This window comes from Aplysia californica, unplaced genomic scaffold, assembly GCF_000002075.1.
Source record: "Aplysia californica isolate F4 #8 unplaced genomic scaffold, AplCal3.0 scaffold02340, whole genome shotgun sequence".
In the NCBI taxonomy this organism is placed as follows: Eukaryota; Metazoa; Mollusca; class Gastropoda; order Aplysiida; family Aplysiidae; genus Aplysia; species Aplysia californica.
Window position 1 is genome coordinate 16,709 of NW_004799610.1, and position 6,198 is coordinate 22,906.

A 6,198-nucleotide genomic window follows, 5' to 3' on the forward strand; every position below is an offset into this window, starting at 1 on the left:
ATCTCTCTCTCTCTCTCTCACTCACTCACTCTCTTTTTCCCTCTCTCATTTCTTCACTCTCACTCTTTCTCTCTCTGTCTCTCTCTCTTTTCTCTCTCTCTCTCTCTCTCTCTCTCTCTCTCTCTCTCTCTCTCTCTCTCATTTCCCCACTCATTCTCTCTTTGTTTCTTTTTCTTTCTCTCTCCCCCCCTCTCTCTCTTTCTCTTCTTCCCTCTTTGTCTCTCTGTCTCTGTCTCTCTTTCTCTTCTTCCCTCTGTCTCTCTCTCTGCCTCTCTATCTGCCTCTCTCTCTTTGTCTCTCTCAGTCTCTATCTCTCTCTATGTCTCTATGTCTCTCTGTCTCTCTCTTTCTCTCTCTCACCCTCTCTCTCTCTCTCTCTTTCTTTTCTTCCCTCTTTGTCTCTCTGTCTCTCACTCTCTCTTTCTCTTCTTCCCTCTATCTCTCTGTCTCTCTGTCTCTCTGTCTCTCTGGTTGATTGCACACCACCCATTGTCTGTGCTCAGAAATAGAAAAAACATAAACATTTGGAAGCGGAAGCCGCGTTGTCTCTGATTCGAAAGCGAAACTGCATACAGTTGCGAACGTGTTGTCTGTGCCTTGTTGATCTGAATTCAGAACCTAAGGTAATGATCAGATGGCTGTGGTGGTTTATTGTAGCTGAAAGCTGGGCAGTGTAGGCTAGTATAGATCTAGATCTAGACTCTAGATGGTGTATCGTGTAGAACCAAACAAGACCCACAGAGTCTCCCGAGGGAGAGAGACCAGATCTAGATCTAGATCTAGACCTCCTTAGATCTATATATCTAGATATAAATTATTATAAATATAAATATAGATCTAGAATCTAGACCTAGGCCTAGGCTTGCATCTCCTTCTTAGTAATCCCTCACTTATTATAACTAACTAATGTCCACTGGAACTGCATGCAATGTACTGGCATTTGTAGAGCTAAATCTAAGTTTGTTTGAAGTTTGATTGGAATAGCACACAGTGAGCCTAACTCTTATTACTAATACTAAATTAGTAAAACAAATTTAAGCTTCCTCTATTACCGAGTATTGGCATTCACTAATTAATGACTAGATTCTAGATCTAATGTCAATGTTAGATCTATCTCAGCTGGGCATTTTGTAGAGCTAAATCTAGGGTTGTTTAGAAAAGCGTTTGATTGTATGCTTCCTATTACTATTATTATCATTACTGACTTAGAATGGCATTCACTAACAAATGACTATAATGGCAATGCTCAATGCTAGATCTAGGGTTGTTTAGTGTTTGATTGGAAATGTCACACGGTGAGCCGAACGGTTTTAACTAATTAAAAGTTGGTGGCTCGGGTGACTAAGTCAACTAACTGAGTAGGCCTAGATCTCGAACCGTCATTTCAGTTTGGGAAATTTTTCGCAGCTCGTCCGACACAAAAGCATAAGCCTAGATTTTTTGTCGAATAACTTTCGATCTCCTTTACTTTAACCTAGATTCTCTAAACGGCACTCTTCGAGGGAAGTGGTCCCGGCTTAACACCATAGAAATAACACTAAGACTTGTAGTCAGAAACAAAAACAGAAGTCGAGTAAAAAAGCTGTCTTCGGTAAATTTTTTTCCTTACTTCAAGTTTAGAATATTTCCCACATTAATTTTTTAATCGGCTTCCTTTTTTGTTTCCGATTGCAAGTGTTATTTCTACGGAATAAGGCCGGGACTACTTCTCCCGAAGAGTGCCCTCTAAACGAGTGACAACCCCGTTTTGTCTTTTCGAGCAAAACTTTTTTCAACGTTATAGATTGGTGTGGAAGGGCACTTTTCTTAGAGAGGCCAGAATATTGCTCGATATGAGTCGGGCGGAACTATTTTCTTACGGATATTGATAAGTAAATGGGACAAACTGATACAAGACCGGGAACAGTAGCTCGATAACATTAACAATCAGTGCCGTCTGTCTCAAGTCATCCGTCAGAAAATCGTGTCTTTTCATCGGACAGGCTACAGCACGGGCAAAAATAGTTTTGGTGTCGACGGACATCCCCGCTCCGTCCCTCATGTTTAAACCGACTGCGTCAGTGTCGTTCTGTAGGTATTAATTTTAAATAACGTTTCCAAGCCCTCTGACCTGGTAACCGTAACAGTTTTGGTCAGGTCCATTTTTCCCCTTCTCTTTCCCCCGATCTCGGAATCTTCGCGGAGAGGAGCAGCGCCAGCCGTTTGCCAGCGACGAGGAGACAGTGAGTTCTCACGCATCCTCAAACCCGCACACACGCACGCACCAACACACACACACACACACACACACACACACACACACACACATACACTCGTGCGCGCTTAGCAGTCCGACCCAAAATAGGTATATTTCATTAAAACATTTCCAGTCGAAAGTCGGGCTTGAGTTGTTTTCTTATTCGTACATTCATATAATATAAGTGAGACAAATTATCGATAAAAGACCAATGCGACAGCCATATACATATATTGTACGCACACAAACACACGCACATGCATGCATGCGCGCACGCACGCACGCATGCACACACGCTTGCACGCATGTACGCACACACTCAGGAAAAAGAGAGAGGAGAGAGAGAGAAAGAGAGGGAGAGAGAGTCAGCAGCACTTCCCGGTGTGTCCCGTAGGTCTGCGCTCATAGAAAAAGCTCACTTTGGGCGTATATTTTTCCAGTCTAGCGGAAAATACAAATCATCGCCAAACCTTTCGTGAAAGAGAAAAAAATATTTTGAAAATAAGGGGCAAAGATGTTGTCACCCCATAACCCCTATTCCCCCCCTCTCTCTGCTCCAACCCACCCTCTTTATCTCTCTCTCTCTCTCTCTCTCCCTCTCTCTCTCCCTCTCTTTCTCTCTCTCTCTCTCTCTCTCTCTCTCTCTCTTCCCCTTTCTTTCCGCTCTCTCTCTTCTCTTCTCTTTCTCTTCTCTTCTCTCTCTCTTCTCTTCTCACTCTCTCTCTCTTTCTCTTCTCTTTTCCTTCTCTCTTTCTCTCTCTCTCTCTCTCTCTCTCTCTCTCTCTCTCTCTCACTCTCTCTCTAGGTCATTAGAACCAGAAAACCTTCCTCTATAACACACTGATAATCGGCATGAATCGGAAAGAAAGAAATTTGTTGAAAATACCGTTTAATGGTATATTATCGAAATTATCAAATATCGATACCCGATTATTTAAGAATCGCACGTCATATCTCACACTGCAAACATTTTAAACCACTGTACGGGGCTCTGTTCCTTAAAACTTATGTTTGTTATCCTAAATATGGGAATTTGAGTTCTAAGCCTAAAGATTTTTAACGGGGAGCTAAAAAATTTGAGTAGTAATGTACATTGAGTAATCGATACTAGTAGCTGTTTACAAATGAGATATGAGAGAAAGTGGTGGTGGGGAAGCAGTAAGAAGAAGGAGAAGGAGAAGGAGAAGGAGAAGGAGAAGGAGAAGGAGAAGAATAAGAAGAAGACGAAGAAGAAGAAGAAGAAGAAGACGAAGAAGAAGAAGAAGAAGAAAAGCCAGCCGTAACCATTATTACACTACAGACCGAAGTACAGACGAACAAAAGCACAGAAAAAAAGACGAGGTGTGCAAATCTGCTCTTCCCGTTGTGTCCCGGAGGTCTGCGCTCTTCGATAAAGACGCACTGTATGCGTATTTTTTTTCAGTGGACAAACCCTTCGTGAAAGAGAAAGACAATCGTTTGAAAGTTGTTATCTCCCCATACACCTACCCCCCCCCCTCATCTCTCTCTCTCTCTCTCTCTCTCTCTCTCTCTCTCTCTATTTCTCTCTATCTATTGCTCTCTCACTCTCTATTTCTCTCTCTATCTTTCTCTCTCTGTCTCTCTCTCAATATATTTCTCTCTAGCTCTCTCTCTTTCTCTTCCCCCCCTCTCTCTTTCTATCTCTCTCTTTCTCTCTCTCTCTCTCTCTCTCTCTCTCTCTCTCTCTCTCTCTGTATTTTATAATTTAACTCGCTTGGTCTTTTACGTTCAGTCACGGCTTCCATCGCCTTTCTTCGGTAGATTGCACACCACCCCTCGTTTGTGCTCAGAAATTAGGAAAAACATAAACATTTGCCAAGCGGAAGCCGCGTTGTCGAAAGCGAAACTGCATACAGTTGCGAACGTGTTGTCTGTGCCTTGTTGATCTGAATTCAGAACCTAAGGTAATGATCAGATGGCTGTGGTGGTTTATTGTAGCTGAAAGCTGTGCAGTGTAGGCTAGTATAGATCTAGATCTAGATTTAGACTCTAGATGTTGTATCATGTAGATCTAGAACCAAGGGAGAGAGACCAGATCTAGACCTAGAATCCAGACCTAGGCCTAGCCTAGGCTCGCCCCTCCTTCTTACTTCTTCTTAGTCCCTAACTTATTATAACTAACTAATGTCCACTGGAACTGCATAGGCTAGTATAGATCTAGATCTAGATCTAGATTCTAGATGTTGTATCAGTCGTGTAGAACCAAACAAGACTCACAGCTAGGCTTGCTTCTCCTTCTTAGTACTTCTTAGCTCTTAGTCCCTAACTTAGTATAGATGTAGACTGTAGACTGTAGTGATTCTAACTTATGACCACTGGCACTGCATGCAGTGTACAGGGGTAGGACTGGCCTTTGTAGAGCTAAATCTAGGGTTTTGTGTATAATGGGAATAGCACACGGTGAGCCTAACCTTAATACCTAATACTAATACTAATACTAGATCTAGATCTAGATCTAGATCTAGATCTAGATCTAGAAGATTCTAATACTAATTTATAACTAATATTTAATCGAAGTGGCTAGCCGTACTTAAGTAGACTGAGAGTCTAGCCGTACTTAGATCTAAGTTTGGCCCTATCGACTCAAGCCTGTTAAGTACACAGGTCTCATTAGATCTAGATCTAGATCTAGAAGATTCTAATACTAATTTATAACTAATATTTAATCGAAGTCTAGCCGTACTTAGATCTAGGTTTGGCCCTATCGACTCAAGTCTGTTAAGTACACAGGTCTCATTAGATCTAGATCTAGATCTAGATCTAGTAATTATTCAGGTTCAAATGCATGCAAGTCAGAAAGGCACCTTTTTGTTTTGTCTGAAATACAAATACTTTAGGCATTGCAAACTAAAAATTTCTTTTACAATTCAGCCATCAATATTAAGTACGGCTAGCCTGACAGTCTAGCCGTCCTTAAGTATGGCTAGCCTGGCTAAGTACGACTAGACTGCCAGTCTAGCCGTACTTATCTTAGGCCCTATTAACATTAAAAAACAGGAGGTTTAAAATACAAATACATACACTGTCATTAAGGCACCTGGTTTCGTCTCAAATGCAAATACTTTAGGTAGGTACTGCACACTAAAAATGTATATTTACAATTCAGTAGGCCTATTTTTTTGTTAAATGGTCAGTCTAGCCATCATATTAAGAATAAGTACGGCTAGACTGCGAGTCTAGCCGTACTTCTGCCAGTCTAGCCGTCATTAAGTACGGCTAGCCTCTTCCATATTTAATAGGCCACCTCTATTCTCACCCGGAGTGAGAATAGTGCAGGCGAGTCTTGTGGCTATTCTCACCCGGCAAAACCACATATTTCTACACTGTGATAACAGAAAAATTGTAGAATTCTGTGCCGTGAACAAACGTTCCATTACAATTGTAGCCTACTAAAAGCGTACAATTTTGTCTGTGGGCAGTGGAGAGAGAGAGAAAGAGAGAGAGGAGTAGCGCGAGAATTTCCGGGCAAAACAAAATGGCGACCCGCGTAGTTCGGCTCGATTCGAAAAGTTAAATAGCCGTAGCATCTTTGTAGACAACCAAATTTATTTACTTTTGTGTTTTAACATCATTTTTTAACTTTGTTTTGGTCAATTTGATCGTCCACACCGATAGACAGTATTCAGAAAGAGACGGAGAGAGAGAGAAGAGGGGAGGAGTTGATCCTGCGAGAACTTCCGGGCGGGTGAGAATAGCCACTTTCTATTTAATAAAACAAAAGCTTCACTAAGTAATGACTAGATCTAGATCTAGATCTAGATTCTAGATCAAGATCTAATAGCAATGCTAGATCTATCTGAGCTGGGCACTTTGTAGAGCTAGATCTAGGGCTGTTTAGAAAAGTGTTTGATTGGAAATATCACTCGGTGAGCCAAAGGCTTAGTCAACCGAGTGAGAATCCTATTATTATATTATTACCGACTAATGGCATTCACTAACAA